This window comes from Poecilia reticulata, linkage group LG1 (genome assembly GCF_000633615.1).
Source record: "Poecilia reticulata strain Guanapo linkage group LG1, Guppy_female_1.0+MT, whole genome shotgun sequence".
NCBI classification, from domain to species: Eukaryota; Metazoa; Chordata; class Actinopteri; order Cyprinodontiformes; family Poeciliidae; genus Poecilia; species Poecilia reticulata.
Genome location: NC_024331.1, coordinates 20,550,996 through 20,569,372, shown reverse-complemented (window position 1 = coordinate 20,569,372; position 18,377 = coordinate 20,550,996). Strand labels below are relative to the sequence as shown.

Here is an 18,377-nt window from a genome sequence, read left to right as displayed (position 1 = left end):
ACCATTATATGCCACTTTTACTTAATATTTAAAAAAAAAGACATTTAATTGGAGGTTTTAATTGACTGCTTTGAAGTTTGATTTTCTGTGTTTAAGTCATCATCCAAGATAATAGATGATTAACATTTCATTTTCTCAGCTTCATTATGTGGAAATTAGGATATGAACAGCTTTAAGTACACTCAGTTTTAAGCCACGTGGCCAGTGGCAGAAAATGTCTTCTTCAAACTGGCAGCAAGGATTTTTCCCTTGCAGCGTCTCCCACATGTGAAGCTGGATGGAAAAGCCCTTACTGCAGCATCCACGTCTGTATCTGTGATTTTCCGCCTGGTCATGCTGCAGTTTGAAACCATTCAGATGCATCTTTAAAGTCACGCTGAAAACCAAAACCCATGCGGTGATCATCTGAAAGCTCTGCGGTGATTCTTTATCTTCCATAAACACAGGCAGTTTCTCAAACAACTTGACATAAATTGTTTAACTTGACTCAGGCATCTATTCATATTTTATTTTTCTCGGACACACAATGTCTCACGCTGAGTCCGCTTTCTCTTCAAAGTGGTCTGTTAATGAGAACAAAGGGAAGGGAGGAGCTGGGCTAGATCAGCAAGCTTTAACCAGTGTCATGGTGTGATACCTGTTCCATTGCATTTTAGGACAGGTTGTTTCGTACTGCATATACTGCAGGTAATTTATAATCCAAATACGAAAACACCATGGGGAACACATGCCTTGTTTTCTTTCCTGTAGTGAAATAAGGGCAAAGAATTACCCCACAGTATTTTTTGTGGAATGCCTGTTTTGTAGACCAGACTGACCTTGTCGAAGGAAAAAAAAAAACAAATTCAAAACGAAATGGTGTAAAAGCACTAGCAGTTGTGAGTAAAAGCATGGTCCTATTATCAACTACGGCAAAGTTAAATCCTGATTATAGAATGTGAAGCATACATGTGTCGCCTGTGCATGGTTTGGCCACACCTTGTCTGCTATTGAGTTGATTGCCATTTATATTTGTATTCCATGCTATCATGTCAGCCCCAAATGTAAAAGGCCATATATTGGACCTTGTCTTTTCTCCGGCCATCAGTATGACCAATGTATTTGTGGAGGACGTACAACTGAGTAAACATAATTTATTGACCTTAAATTTAGTTTTAAGCCAAATTAAAGGGTCACAGACACATAATGACTGGGACTTCTGCTGAGAGATTCTCTGTCATTATTGACACTTCTCTGCTTTCTGATGGAAATTATGTACACACTTTTTAATCCAGTGCTTTAATAGAGAATGCTCACCCATTCTGGATCAAGTGGCACCTATTAAAACAAGTGCCATCTCACAGAAAAAGGTATGCCATTGGATGAATGAGTCTATTCCTAGCTAAAAGAGAATGTGTCACAAAGTTTTACAGCTATGGAAGAAAACTAATCTTACATAAGTACACAGGTTCTATCTTGGAGAAAATGAAACGGTGAAAAAGACCCGATCTAAACATTTTTCTAGACTTGTAAAAAAAACAAAAAAACAAGAGAAATCCTAAAGTTTTTTTTTTGGACAAACTCATTGCTATCATTTCTCCTGCTGTGTACTTTCACAAATGTGACTTTTTTGTTCATAAGACTACAGCAATTAAATCTAAAATGTCCACAAAATTATCTTGTTCTGCTAATGTGGCGCCTGCTCACTTTTGGTCAACTTTTTTTTCAACTTTTAAGTTATGTATCAATGATTGCATTGTATTATGTATATTTTGTCTTCCTTTCTGTGTCTTTTAACAAAATTAGACTGGAGGAATTGGTATTCCAAGAAACTGTACAAAAAGGTTAAATAGTGCCGTAGCAGTGCTAACTTTGGTTGTCTTAAAATAAAGAGGAAAAAGAAATTGCAGTCCACTAGACAAACTACACTTGTGAAATAAAAATTGCCCGAATGCTGTGATTATACAGATAAAAAAATAAAAACAGCAATACATGCAACGCTGATAAAATGAATAATATTGATATCATTAATAACAATTGAGCTTATTTTAACATATAAAATGACACATGGAATAAAATGTAACTGAGAGTAACTGTAACCAAGGAGACCTTGAAGCAATAGCATAATTATTAAGTAAAATTGTTTCTGTTGCAACAAGGGTGAACATCTCTCCAACTAAATATATGAAAGGATTCTGTGAATGGAAAACATTTTACATACATACACTCTTTTCTGCTCAAGAATTTTAAAAGTAAAGGACTTCTTTGAGAAACAAAGAAGACTATGCAAAAATGTTAATTACTTTAGAACCTGATAAAAACCAGATTGTCTACAAGTTATAATCCTAAAATTGACAGAGGGTTTTCTTTAATGTTACCATAAATGTATGGTATTACTTTCTACATCCTAAAACAGACATTGAGAAAAGATATCATTTCTGGCGATCAACACATTTTGATTAATTTCTGAATTTGGATCCAGCAGGTTTGATTATATCAGATTTGATTATGGCCTCCTACACCTATGGTGAAAAGTTAAGACTGCTCATAATCAGCTTGATTATCCAAGGAAATAACATTCATCATAATCCATTTTTAAAAAGTTAGCTCACTGTGGGATATTCTCATCTGAATATCTTGAAATCATGTGAAATATAGTGTTTCCATCAATTAGGCCATCCGTTTTCCCTTTCCCATACAACACTACAACAGAGTCACTTCAAGAGGAATTTGTTGCCTTGGGTTTAAGCTACTTCATATCTCATTGCACTCACTCTTTTCTGTGCCTTGCCGTGAAGCATTTGTTCAAAAATGGAAACACTGCTAGAAGACAAAATGATGCATCAATTCATCACAGTTACAATGGGTGAGTAATCTTTTATTTCTCCTTTTTCCCGACTTTTTCTGGCACAGGCATGCAGTCATCATCGTAGAAAGTATGCCATCTTTTAGTGCCAGTATGTGGGTATGATACTAAGGTAAAACAATTATGATCTTGAGCACACCTTAAAACTGGGCTGTTAACATTTTTGGTTGATCTGAAATAAAAACTTTAAAGATGTATTTGGTTTAATGTTTTCTTATCTTTGTCATAGCTAAAGCTCTTGTAAGAGATCTGTTTTACTGACATCCATTTATCTTGTTGTTTCAGAGCTAAAGATGGTGAAGGAGACAAAAGCTTTTATTATCAGAACAACGGAAAGGTATGGATGTTCCGTGATTCTTAAAAATGTAGCACAATAATCACTTATGCAAGAGAGTAGCATAATAAAGCCAACACAAATTATCTCCTCTATACAGGTAATAGTAGTTGGGTTAGCGCCCAGACTCTCTGGCAGCAGAAGACAGCTCCAGTCAAAAGTTTGGACAGACCCACCAATTCATAGCTGTGCATTTTCACACCAGGCCTGAACAGTTTATGAGTTAATTATCCAATTAAAACATAATCCACAAAAGTCCCTGTTTACAGAAAGATTTATTTATTAAACCCCTTCTTTTTGAATGCATATAAAATATGATACTCTGCAAATTCAGGATGTAATTTAAGATTTTATTAAATATTTATATCCTTGAAATGCTTTTACACTTTGTTGAATTGCAACCACGCACTTCAATGCATCTCATGCAAATTTGATATAATACACCAACACTAGGTAGCAAATAACTACTGTTTTGGAGGTAAAGAGGAGGTTGTGTTAAACATCACGTGGAACTCTGTTTTATCCATCTGGAAATAAAGACTTTGAGGCAAGCGCAAACCTACTAAGAGATAGCTTCTACTTGAACTAACAGGCTGAGCAGGGACAGTGTTCTTCAAAAAAGTGGCAAGAAGACCCGTGATAACTCCGGAGGAGCTGTTGAGGTTCACAGCTGAGGTGGGAGCATACATTGACATAATTGCTCATGCATTATACAAATTTGGGCTTTATGAAAAAAGATCATCAGAAAGCCATTGATAATCCTGTTTGGTGGTTGCAAACAAACCATGCAGGTGAACAGCAAATGTAAACATTTAGTCAAGTTATGTAAAGCTCGGTGTGGCAGATACCTTACGCTCAAAATTATATGGAGGGTAAAACTGGGTGGTAGCAGGTGGTTTGAGTTGCTGGATATCAACTCTAACCAGCTCAATACAGATGTAATTACAGGACAAGCCAGGAAGACAGCCTGATAAAGGCTACCAAGGACTCTAGACTGAGGCAGAGCCTGACCTTCCAGCAGGACAACTACCCTAAACGTACAGAAAGAGATACAATGGATTTTTTTTCTTTTTAGCAATTCATTTGCTTCAGTGGCGTAGTTAAAGTCCAGATTGAAATCTAGTTGAGAATCTTTGTGAAGACTTGACAATTGATGTTCAGAGATGTTCTTCATTAATTCTGACTGAGGTCGAGTTATTTAGCAAAGAAGAATATGAAAAAAGTGTCAGGTAAAAAGCTTTTCATTAACATCCAGAGTACAAACCATATGCTTACTTCACCTTCCAGCATATAGTACTTCCAATTCAGTGTTTTATGAAAAGAGCAGATAAATTACCTCTGTGAATAGGAATAGATGTCATCACACAATGCAGCTCAGGAGCACTGAGATAAATCTGACCAGTTGGTAAGGACAAGTGGACCCAAAGCCTTTTTTTTTTTTTTTTACCTCTCAATTGTGTGCCTCCTCTGTTTATAGTACAAGTGTATATTTAGACGACAACAGTGTCAAGGAGTAATTTTCTCACACACAGCAAGACACGTTGCACCAGAATATCACTGGTGCTAATTTGGTTGTGAATGAGGTATCGAGAAGGTTCAGAAACCGAGTACAAACATTACAAAAAAGTTGGGGGCAATAAAGAATGCAGCACACTGTCACTGGATCAGCGCCTGTGTGAACTTATGTCAAGAGCTAAAATTCACCGCAGCACATCAAAGACTAGGAAGGCAAAGTAATGTGCATACTGAAACATGTTAGTTGACGAGGTTGTAATTATATCTGCTTTCTACACACAATAAACTAAGGAAAGCTCAGATCCGTGAACGTCACAGTAGTTGTCAGGAAGACAAGTTGATTAATGACTTTTAAAATCTAATACCATCTTCTTCTTTTTTAACAGTTGGACATAGCTCCTTCCCCCTCTTGAATGTAATTTTTAAGAAATATGATTTATAAATGTGTGAAAGCCATCTTCGTTTTTAATTGGACCCGAGGTGATAATAAGTGAAAGTATAAGGAGTGTCATATCGGCAAGCCAGCTCCCGCCTTCGCAGTAGAGAACAGCAGGACTGGGGCAAAGGATCTGTAATATTGCGTTTTCTCTTTTCTCATCATGGGGTGTGGCACACACAACCAGTCAGAGGAGCACACCTGAGTGCTCTCCATGCACTAACATCACTAGGAGTCCACATTGTCGCTCGTTTGTATAGCAACATCCGTATAGGCACATGCAGAGTTATCCAGCTACTTGCATGACATTTCCCACTAAGTCAGATGGCTTTTCTCTGTGTCAGTATTACCTCCACGCTGTGACTGTCTAGAAAATAATGAGCTGTGCATAGAAGGGGACTGTACAAATGTGGAGTTTCCTGCTTCCAGCTGGGAACAAAACATGAAAGAAATCCTTTTGGAAACTTTAGTTTTTGCACTTCACTGATAAACATAACGGAATTGCTCAAATACTAAAAGATGACTTTACTGAAACTCAAATAAAGACGGTGACGGGCCTTCAATAAACCAAGCCTGCATTTACAGGCGCACAAGTTTTATTTTATTCATCTGCAATAATCATTTAAACCGTGAATCATAGATAATGCTTTGCAAAAATATGACAAACCAAAACAAAGTAGTGCATCAAATTAAAGTGGAAGGATACAGATGCATGGCTTGGAATTGCTTTACAGGATAAAATCTGGAAAGTGTGCCAGGCATTTGTATTCAGCTGTTAGGTCCATATTTTGTACCTTTCACTGCAATTAAAGCCACAAATCTTTTGGGGTACGTCTCTACCAGCTGTAGCCATCTAGATACATCTTTTTTGCCTCTTATTTGCAAAACAGCTTAAGCGTAGTTTGATTTAGTGGAGAATGATTTAAAAGTAGTTTATAAATACTTGCATTGATCTTATACTTTGGCTGAGCCATTTAACACGATTATGTTTTGATCCAAACCATTCTGTTGTATCTCTACTTGAAAGTGAACCTTAAAATCATTCAAAAGTTCCCACAGAAGCCACCATAAAGTTAGACCACAGGAATGGTGTTTACACATTTAGTGTTTTGTATGTAGGACAAAAAGTCAAATGTCGTCTAAACACATTGCTTTTTTAACAATGTTTTTCTCTCAATGTTCTGCCATAAAGGCAAAATTGCTGAGAACAAAAAGTATTTAATCTCAAAATAGACTGTCCCACCTGAGTTGTGGGTCTCTGAAGCTCTTTTACAGAGACCACGGACCTCTTGGCTGCTTCGCTTATTAATGTTGTTCTTGCCTGGCTTGTCAGGTCAGGTGGATGGTCATGTTTTGGTAGGTTTGTTTTAATGCTATACCACGTTTTTCACATGATGGAAAAAACAGTGCAGAGATCTCTGAAGCTTAATATATCAGTTTATAACCAAACCCTGCTTTGAACTTCTCTATAGCTTTATTCTTGAGCCCTCTGGTGGTACTGTAAAAGCAAGTCTTGTTTAAATGCCTTACTATACTTGATTTAAGGAATTACTTTACTGTAAATCTGAAATGCGGAGATTTGGAAATGTTTGGTCCCAACAATGGAATCATCTGACACTGCTGATAAAATTAACAGTCTACGTACAAACGGAAAAGGATCACAATAATCACTTGAAAGAAGGTAATGATGAAGGACTTTAAAATAGTCCCATTGTCGTAGCACCATGCCTCCACTCACAATAGACCTTAGACATACATACGATGGTGGTTTAAAGAGGTAATTATGGCCATCATGGCTCACCTACTAATCCCCCTCATTAACTGCTGTTTATTGCAAGTATTGTAATAAAATAAATGTAATTAGACATTTCAAGTATAAAGAGAAGCAATTAACATTTGAAAGTCTGTGTCTTTGTCCTTTCTTTGCTTAATAGGAACTTGTTGAGCCAAGAAGGATTTGAGGGAAGAAAGATTTTTTTTTTTTTTTGAATTACACAACAGGAGATTGAACAGAAGCTCTTATGCATGTACCATTGTGTAAGAATGATTCTCTTGGGTCTTGATGACATTTAACACGGCTTAAAACAATGGAAGGTGTCTCAGCCATGTCACAGAAATTACATTACGCGCCGCAGACACTTCCTCCATGCACCCAAAGGGGTTGCCATGACACCATAGATCCTCTGATGCTGCATTAAACACAGACAAACAGCACTGTGGCCTTTACAGTTGATATATGCTGTTGTAGTATTTCGTGTGTATATATTGATGATGTTGTTACAGGACAATGGGATTTCTGTGGATATTTTTCTACTGAGGCGATGTTCTTTTATAATATTATTAAAGTATGTTTCTTTTACCAGCTGGTTTCATGTTTTAGCTGACATAATTTTACTACTTTGGAGGAATTTGGACTGATGAGGCCCTTGAGTTAAGCCGTTTTGCCTTGTTGGTGAGTCAGAGACAGCCAAGGTTTATGCCATCTCCAGACATCCCCTCAAAAGCAATAATCCCAAGTGCATGCCCATGTAAACCAAAATAAGAAAGCGAAACAATTTAGTTATTTTTGCTCATTTATGGATTAAATACTATTTAAGGGGATTTCCGAAAAATGCATGGAAAGAATAAACAGAAAAAAAAAACAGAGATGAAAGCTTGTCTAAATCCTTACAGGAGTAGACACTGACGGAAAACTACAAGAATAATTAAATGGAAGTCATTAAAATCATAAAAGAGAACATTATTTTATAAATGCCGACACTGGAGGCAAAATACATTGTCTCACGGAACATTAAGAAGCTCCTATCCCTCCTTTGTGCAGTAAGTAAAAAAAAAATTACAATCCCAAAACATGTGTATTTTTAGACTTTCGTTAACTGCACACCGAGCTAGTTGCTATGATTTCCCTGAATTCTTGAATTTAACTACCATCATTAAAAGATTTTGAAGATTAAAGGTTGAGACTGTAGGGATTGTTGAGAGAATAGCACACTAGCAAGGCAACGCTCAACTCACAAAATGGAATCGGACAGCCCTGTCCACTTTGCTTTGGACTAGTCATAAATATACATCTCTCCCATAATTGAAAACTGTGCAGACACATAGGAACTTGTCGACATTTGCATATGAATACGGTTCTCTTTTCATTTTCTGTTACTCCAAATTCAGCCTTGCACAACGATAACCCCAAACCTCCTTTACTGCAATCCCTTCAAAAGAAATAATTCCCAGTAGACATTGTGTATGTCCATTCGAATGATCTAACCCCTTGTAATTTTTTTGTCTAAATCAGCTGGGCTCAAACCGAGTATCCATGTAGCAGCTTCTGGAAACTCAAATGTGTAATCCCCTTCTGAAAAGGAAAAAAAAAACAAAAGAAACTTCTGGGCATACAAACAGGACAAAAGAATAAAAACAAAACGCATTTTTTGTTTCAGTTTCAGACGTCATTAACACTCAATAGTGATAAAGTTACATTGTAATCATTTTGTGCATGAGTACAAAAGATGAGCAAAAGACTGGTTTTTAACAGGCATAATTAGATTTTACTAATTCAAAAGTAAATCGATGATCCAAAAGGGTCATCAATTCAGTTGTACAGCCATTGTGAATGCAGCTCCATGAGCTAACACAGACAGTGCGATAATTAATAAGCCCTCTTTCTCCTGCAAAGCTGGCCAAAAACCTGTTTTTGGAACTAGATCAGCACCTTTGATTACATTTTAACAGCATCCAAAATATTCTATGTTTTGTCTGTGCTTTTTCTAAGTAAAGTAGCTCACTCTCTGTTGTCATTGCAATAAACCTTTATATCACCAAGTGTTCAATATGGTTTACATCAGGGGTCCTCAGGGTGTCATCATCAGGAGTCAAATATTAAAAAATCTAAACTTTTAAAGCTGCAGTACAGCTTTAAACCTGTGGCAAGACTTACATGTTTTAACTAATCATTTGACAGAGTATTAATTCTGAATAAATGTAATATGCTGTTAAACATTCTTTTTCTTATTATTCTGGATAAAAATTGGGTGGATACTGATATCCGATATTAATACTGCTGTTATTGCCAATAACTCATTTTTACTGTTATTTATGTACAGGTCACACCACTAACATCACTACTACTGTCACGTGACCAAAAAAAATACCACATGGCCAACCCCCTCTCCCTTCTGAAACAAAAAGGAAACAAAATGAAAATTAACATCCATTTTTCGCATCGGCTCAGTTTTACGAATAAAACCATTACAGATATGTTAGAAAATGACCAACATTGGCCCACACCCATGTTATATTGTGTTTCCTTAATATAATATTCTCTTGTTAAATGCTAGCACAAGCCAAATGTATTAAGGCAATATTGCAGGCACAAAAAGTGCAAATTTTTCAAGCACTACCTGATTTTGACAGGATCTCGGAGGTTTGTATTTTAATGATTGTGACCTGAATGTACAGTCTGATTTACAACATTTATAATTAGACGCCTCTTAGGTTCTTATTCTAACTGACATTGTTACATACAGCCATGTACATTTTCACATGCCGATTTAAGCAGAAGAGGCTTACCCTGACAAGTGTAACTTGTCTTTTATAAAATATATCCTGTATGCACTCATTCATGAAATGTATCATCTTGTTTTTTTAACTCGATCTCATGTTGACAATTTCTTAGATGGTGTCACATTACTCCAGTAGGCAGGTGGTGATTATGAGATTGCCATGGTATAACCTTAAGTAAAAATACCAGGGCAACATGTTTTTCTTTACATAAAGAATGCATAACATAATCTATCTTTATCTAAAGCTGGAAAGCAAATGTTAGTCCCACTGCTGCTAGACAGCATGACATATTGATTATTACAATTACATTAATTGTTCTCTATATCATGTATTTATTGTTATTTTCTAGCTAAAATTAACAAAAAATATATAAATACAAATTAGCTGACTTTAGGAGTAGTCTTGAAGATACTTTCTTTGCTGCAAAGAATATTATTCGTTGTTGTTCTACTTTTCACAGGGTAGCCAGCCATTTTTCAGCCCGTGATCCAACAGGCTGAAAAATGCTGTCAGATCACAGCAGTAGGTGGGAACTTTTTTTCTGTCATCTCTTAAAATTCTTTAAGCTGCAATGTGACATCAAATATTAGTGGCTCTAAAACGTTAACTATTTCACAGCCCTTCATACCACAAAACTGTGAGGTTGCCTATGTCCATTCCCCAAGGAGCTAGAGTTGGCTTTTTTGCTTTAAGATATATGCCTGTCTGCAGTTAAAACAAAGTGAAACATTTGTTTTATTTGTTTATAAAAACATGTTTATGTGAAACCCACTAAAGTGATGTTGAATACAGTAAATGGGTGATTCCACAAAACAAAATGGAGGGTAATAAATGTGTGCCCTTCATCTCTCATTGCACAAAGCAACAATCTAAGTCTTGCTAAAACTATGCACAGCAAGACAGATGGCAATTTTATCTTCAGCTGGAAATTAATAAAGTTTTAAACGACTGGTTAAAAAAATATGAGAGAAGGTATGTACATGTGTGAAGGGCCTGTGTAGATGTGAACAGGTAGCAGGCAAGGCTGGTAAGCAAAGCGAAAACAGTTTTAAAGGTTTCACAAATCACTACAGTGACATTTGCTAGGTGGTGTTCAGAAGAGGTTCAAATCCTTCAGCTGAAAAAGATTTCCTTTTGAAAGCCTCCATGGCATTCCTGGAAGGGAGGAAACAGCTGCATACAGAAGCATGTGCAGACAGCAGATCTTTTGGTAGATAGCATAATGAGATTTAAAAGACTGTAAAAGGGATAAAGGCAAAAGATGTGGAACTAACAAGATGAAGACATACTGTCAGAGAAGCATAAGTATGAAAAAGAAAGTCAGTTTCTTTGCTGCAAAATAACTCTTGAAAGTAAATGCAGTCCTGATGAGAGGAAATGGTTCTTTCAGCTCAGTGTAATATTATCAATCAAGAAGTGATCCTCCCTGCGTTCAAGTTGAAAAGAAAATTACACATAAAACTATTAAAATGCATAAATTTCATGAGAACTTAAACTTGACATCGCAGTAAGTGAGCTCCTGCTCCTTTTTCGAACTAGATTTTTCTTTACATGCAAAACCTAAAGACAACTTTAACTTTAAAACTTCTATTATACTTTCTGAGCACATAAAAATCCAACTTCTTCAGATTTCAGTTTGGCTGTATGAGAGATGGGCTTTGGATGATTGTTTAACTTTACTGCAGCAAGACTCTTCATTATGTCTAAATGACAACTAAATTGGCCTTTCAACAAAGCTAGATTCATTCAAGCCACTATATCAGAGATGAGAGGCATCGCTTCCACACAGGAACCCACAGGGGAAATTTTGATATTTTCTGAGTGCTTCTAACAAGCATGTGCAGCTACTGGTCTTATGGAAATTCTAGGCCTTCCACTTGGTATCATGACTGCCAAAAGCTGGAGTAAAAAAAGTGACAAAAAAAAATCTAAATGTAGTGCGTCAGGGGAACAAAGCCCTCATAGGGAATAGCATACACAACCAATGACGGATTATTCCAAGTCCTTTCTTTGGGTGCTTCAGCTGCCCCCTGTAGATCCACAGAAGAGGAGCCATTCCTACTGGCTTATTTTGAAAAGCTGGCCTGAATCGTCCATCTGGAAGGTTTATTCATCTATTCAGGAGAATAACTTTCCCTCCGTTCTTTGAAAAACATTCCTAAACATTTTTAAAACTTTTGTATGTTTTCTTTTAGCTGAGTAAATATAAGAGATTGCTAACTTTAACCATGTACTTGACTGTAGCTTAAACCTATTTTTTAGATATTCCTACATCCAGTACAATAAAGATCATTTTTAAACATTTACTTTAGGTCTTTTAAATGTATGTACAAATATATTTCTATAGTATAGTATCATAAGACCAGGAACTATTTTGCATTTCTGTGCTACCCAACACTTAGAGGTCCGTTCCCCCGCCCCAACTTGTTGCTGCACAATGGCAGAAAGAATTTGTCTCTGTTGTAAACAATTTTCTCTTCTTTACAACAGAGACAAATAAGGCAATTTGGAAATACTTTTGCTTGTGAAAAACATAGGCTGTGATGATGTGGAACCTAAAAGTGTTCCCTTCAATGTAACACTTTTTAAAACATTAGCAAATATTTGCGTGGCATGCTTCTTTATCAGCTGACTGCAGGTTGACAAGCACAACCGATTAAGCAGCTAATATGAGCTGCTTGAACTTGTCTTACTTTATAGGGTGAAGAATAAGAACATGGTTTATTCTATATTTTTCAAGCAATAAATTCATGCCATACATAATATTATTGTTACTGTAAAATGAAATATGTTCATAGCAGTTCTACTGAATTTCAGTAAATCAATCCATACATTTGCTTTACATTCATGTAAATACAAAAAAAAAGGTCATTTTACCCATGTTGTCATGCTGAGAACGTTTAATTCTAGCCCATTCTCATTCCAACAAGGATCTATATAAAAAGGAAAATTGCATTTCAAAATGGAGACAAGATATTTCTCCGGTTACTGTTGATTTGATTAACCATCAAGGACATTTGTGAGGAGTGATGCTGCCTGTAAAACTAGCTTCTCTCGGCTCTAATCTATATGACATGTCCATTTTTATCCTAAGGAGGTGGACAGTTAGTCTTAAACTTTGCCGCCTTATTAGGTGACTGACATGTTCCAACTCAAACTTTTCGTGTCCATGTGTTTATACCCAGTGCATGTGCTGTACAAGAGCCAGCAAGCCCCCGCATTCATGAGACCAAGCAGAGCTGAGTGGGCAAGCAAGCATTTAAGGCTCTTACTGAAAGACCTTGACTGCAAGGCAAGATAGTAGAAAAAAAGTAATTTGCTGCACCCACTAAAAAATCCAGTCCCAAGAGCTGCGGAAAGGGGCTTGAAGATTCAGAAAAGTATTTTACTTTGGAGGCTGTTTCTGTTTAATTTGAGTGGTTGTGCATACATGAAGAGAAAAGTGTGATGCGTCCACTTATGTTCACTTGGGCCCATTTCCGGCTTACTTACACTGAATGTGAGCCAAGACAAATGGTGAGAAATTAACTGATAAGAGCTAAAACTAAGATAGATAAATTGATAACAGTTAAAGACATGAAGCCTTAGACTTTAGTCTTATTACAAAGCATCATTAGTGTTATTTTTACTCTGTATTCCTTGTGCAGATATATAAATACAAGCAATCATTGTGCCTCGTTTGCATGTCAGCAATCTAAGCTACACTAAATCTATGAGTGAAAGTAAGTAGAGTTCAAATATTCCAAGTCACTGAGTCAAAGATGTGAGGAAATACTAGGTGGAGAAAGCACAGTGGACCGCGGGGAAAAAGCTTCAACTCAGATGAGTATGGATTCTGTTTACCAAGAACTCTTCCAACTCTCCTTCCACTTTCCCTGATGCCTCACTGCCATCAAGACAAGACTGCGTGGCTAATTACTGAATGGCAACAAACAAACCGATACTTCCCCATTTTCCCTGGTCATGTCCCATTACTCCAGCTTAGTTCCCCTATTCATATTTTTCTTGACAGGTGCATCTGTCCATGGAAAACAAGACAGTGTTCGAATCAGCAGGCAGAGGCTGTTGTAATTAAGAGGTGTACCTCTGGGCTAACACGTGGCTCAGTCAAGGTGAAAATGACAGTAGGGGTGGAGTTTTATTGAGTACAACAGGGTCCCTGTCAATAGCTGTGGCACTTGGCACTGTGTGCAATGCTTTCATTTGTATTTTAGTCCTGCGTTTGTGTCCCTACATCATTGTGCATCTGTACATGCAAACCTCTAACCTTCACCATCAAAGTGTCACCGGTTGTGGGGATCAGAATGCTATCTTGAAAACCCACAAAGTCACAATTGTAGAAGCGGAAAGAGAAGAGAAAAAGTGAAAGTGTGCACGTGTGTGAGTGAGTGAGTGTAATGTGCGTTTGGGAAAAGGAAAAGCGGGAGAAAAACAGGAGCCTGAAATAAGACAGCAAAGATCAGACGGCACAGATTGATATCGCAATTACCAACAAAGCTATCCCTCAGTTATGAATACATCTCCATACATTACAGGCAGGTTGCTCCCTGGCCATAGTCTCTGCAGCTAGTCTTGCAGTTTCTCATGCACGATATACAACCACAGCCCACGAAAGGGTCATCATAGTGTTGTGACTTCACATTAATAATACATCTGTCACGATTCACCAACAATAAAAACGTTATAATGTCTTCATGTTACTCTTACAGCAGCACAAGTTATTAATCTCTTAGGAAAAGGGCATATAAAAAGAAAAAGGACATGCAATTTATTATCATATATATCATCTTACAAAAGTATTCGTAACCTATAAATGTGGTTTACATTTTGTCAAATTACAGGCACAAACTAAGTTTTTTGAATAGGATTGTACATGATATTAAAACACAAATATGCAAATAACAACAAACTGAAAATAAAATACATAGTTTTTTTTAAATAGTCTTTAGTCTAAATTGTGATTCAATCATCTTTACGTATACACAAAGGTGCTCGGGTGAGATGAGACAAAACATGAGCAAAAACATTTTTGGACAACATGCGCAAAATGCTACGAATAGCCTAGAACTAACACTTCACAAAACTGTATTAAGCATCATGCTGTGAGAATGCTATTCTTCAGCAGACACATGGGTAATGGTCAGGGCAAGAGATGCAGCGTAATTAATTGTTTATATCAAAGCATTTTCATGTGTAAGATTTGCCCAGTCAAAGTCCAGCAATAAACTGAACTGATAGTCTGTGGAGAGATTTGAAAGATGGGCAATTTAGCAATGGAGAATGGACATAAACATTAACTCTCTAAATGGGTAAAGCAGGTAGAGAGACAGCCCAAACGAAGTGTAATTTCCAACCTAAGTCCAACAAAGAATTTATGACTTCAGAATTTATGCTTGCAGAAATATCGAGCTTTCTTACAAAGCTTGAGCTTCTTTACAAAGCAGATTTTATAAAATGTCATCCTCTTAATGTACAAAGTTGGTAGAAACATAACCCAATAGACTTGATGCAAAAGGTGGTTCTAAAAAACATCAACACCTGAATACAAATTGATATCACATATTTTTTTCAGACTTTAATTTGTAAAACAAAACAAAAACAAAACATGCATCATCTTCCTTCTTATTAGCAAATGAAAACTACTTTGTGTTGGTAAATCACATAATAGTCTGTGGTTGTAACAGGACGAAATGTGAACAATTCCAAGAGGTATGAATACTTTTGCCAGGCACTTTATATGCATTGCATAAAGCAATAATGAGATGAAGAAGATGATCAGTTTTCTTCTCACTGCTCTGACATCTTTAATGTTTACTGGAGTCCCCGCATGATCTTTAGGAAATGTCTCAGTGGATTATCCAATAACCATAAACATGTCCAATCACCACTCTCGACACAGATGGCCACATGGATCATTGGGGAGCAGCTTACGCAGCCATAGCTCGCTACAGTGAGGTTCAAACGACGGCCTGTCGTGAACACTTTCTTTCAGCTTGCAAGTAAATCCAGTTACAGTTAGCCCATAATTTATGCAGAGTGAGGACCATATGCTTGAACAGCGAGACAACAGGCACTGCAATATATGGGAGGGGGGATTTTACATAAAAATGCAAGGCTGCTACCAAATGGGTTAAGAGTATGCATGGAGGCATACAAGCATTTCAAACACCTCTGTGGCTCAAAACACATCAGACAATGAGAACAAAAAAAGGAAAAGAGGAAAGAAAGAGAAATGGAAAAGGAAACAACCTCTGAAATAGCAAAAGATGTGCACTGGAGGATGAGCAAATGGAAATGTAAACCATGGGAAAATGATCCAGTGCAATTTGGATCTCTGCCGCAGGCTCTAAGCTATGCTCCATGAGAGGTGTTCAAATGAAAAACATGTTTGTGTGTGAACGTGTGTGTGCGTGTGTGCACATAGATGGTACAAATGCAGGAACTATAAGTTCTTACATCAGGTGCAAGAGGACAGTTTTATGACAACATGACTGGCATATGAAAGGGGATATCCTGGCAGAAAAGGAGGTGATGCTGTCCAACGTATCTGGTCCTGGTAGTCATTTTGGAAAAGCTCTGCCCTGTAATCTAATCCTGAATCCCCCTTTGACAAAGATCAGTTGAGGTATCTACATAAATCAGAACATCTCAGAACCATAAAATGCCTTCAATCTCATTAATGGCACAAAACCACACAGGGTGACGCAGACTGATGATGAGCACGACTGGAAATCTCTGTTTCTAAGGACTTGCAGGAAAAGGGGATAAAAATGGAAAAGATAGAAAGAGGGTGGGGAATGAGAGAGCGACAGGGAGAAAGAAAAAAAAAGAGAATGAGACCAGGAACAGCTACAGGTAAACACTGCCATCTGCTGGCCAATGCAAGAACACCCTGTGTGCTTTGAAGCTGAGGCTAATGTGTTTGAACAGCTGCACCTTTGACCACCTGTTTGCACTGATGCACACAAAGCAGATGTGACACACAAAGGACACTGCACTCAGCCAAACTTGACATAATAATAAGAAAAAACTTCCAAATTCAAAGATGTAATAGTTTATCTCTGCACAGAGACAAATTGAATTTGCTGGTTGAGGAAGAAGAATGAAAGCTGAGGACGAGGCAATCATCTTGATGCAATCACAATTATGTTAAAAGACAACCCCATCTATTCCCCACAACTCTTGGCTCTTGTAATCGAAGGCAAGCAGCAGCAGCAGAGGAATAAAACGAAGCTCTCCTATAATTCATACTTATGCTGACAGGCTTTTTCTACCTTGGTTACAAGTCACAATGTCTGTTTTTTTAAATACTAAAAAGGCCTGTGAGAGGTACTTACTTTGCTCATTCCTGCTGTTCGATGTTGACGACTTTGTGCGACATCAAAAAGTGTGAAGCAGCAGACTAGATTACAAGTGCCAATGTAAAAAAGGCTCCACCAAACACTTTCTCATTTGACTGCACAAAGATAAAGGCACTTAAAGTGATATGAATATATAAACGGCATGAAGATTAGAAAAGATTTTTGCATATTTCATTTTTGACTGCAGTTGTCAGGTAAGAGCAGTAGCTGTGTCTGCTTGCCAAAGCTTACATATAAAGTAAAAGAAATACACGTTTCTGTTTGCCCTGTAACTTAATGTAACTGTCTTTTTTTTTTTTTCTTTTAACAGGAAATTTGTGACTTATTTCACAGTCTTCTAATCCAGTAGACCTGCAATAATTGATGTCTATGCAATGGCTTAAAAATGTAAGTGAGTGCTTCAGCTTGGTTTTATCACCGTTCCCTGAGGGCTTTACTCCATCTGTCCTAACACTAAGCTCATATTCTGTTTAAACATGACTGGGCTCTTCTTGAATGGGAGAGTAAAAGGTGGTCAACCTTAAATGCTATTTACCAAAACCTGACAATATTATTAACAGTCAAATCTGTTATAGGATTATCACACTTGTTTTAGTAAAGTAATGAACTGCTAGAAGGTGATTTGTATTTTGAACAAACAACGGTTCAAAGTGACAGACTTGCTAACGTTAATGCATTGTGGTCACAGCTGGTGACATCTATTCAAAAGTTGTTGTTTTTTTTAACAAGTGTGTCTGCGTCCGTGTTCATAATATTCTTGCTTGCTCCTCGTGAACAACAATATCTCTTATCAAGGGAAAATATTAAATATCTAGAAGGTCAAAGACAACTTGTTTCCGTGATACTTGTTTTGCTATTCTTTTCTTATCTTGATAGATTTTTCTGTGAGATTGCATTTGTACAATGATGTGGTGATTCTCATTTCCTTTTCATATAGAGCCATGGACAATATTTTTGTTTCAAAGGAATGGTTGTTGCTAAAATAAAACACAATTCTGCAGAGAGCAGAAGGGAAGATCTGAAGAGATAACAGTGTGACGGCCCTGGGCCTTGTAGGCTGGTCTTGTTGTCCCTCTTTGTGCTCCTCCCATTTGCAGGTGTGCCTGATCGGGTGATTGGAGTGCAGGATACTTAAAGCTGGCTGTCTCCGTCTTTCAGCGGCGCTGGGTGGCTTGTCGCTGGTCGTTGGTCACTGGTCGTTGGTGGTTTGTCGCCTATGGCCCTCAGCGTCCATCCTGCAGAGGCAATGGTAGTTGCCAGGCCCCAGCTCCCCGTCTTTTGCACTTTTGAGTTTCTTTTGTTTTGATAGTTGTTTGTGTTAATAAA

General features: G+C 37.3%; 1 protein-coding gene and 1 long non-coding RNA gene across 4 annotated transcripts in view; one reads left to right on the top strand and one right to left on the bottom strand.

Moving 5' to 3' along the window:
• ctnna2 (catenin (cadherin-associated protein), alpha 2) overlaps positions 1 to 18,377 on the bottom strand; it is a 323,748-nt gene that overhangs the window by 257,765 nt on the left and 47,606 nt on the right. The window lies entirely within an intron of this gene.
• LOC103467397 (uncharacterized) overlaps positions 18,107 to 18,377 on the top strand; it is a 2,570-nt gene continuing 2,299 nt past the window's right edge. The window contains exon 1 of the long non-coding RNA XR_534068.1: positions 18,107 to 18,148. This is a non-coding gene — a long non-coding RNA (uncharacterized LOC103467397). The remainder of the gene's footprint in view (positions 18,149 to 18,377) is intronic.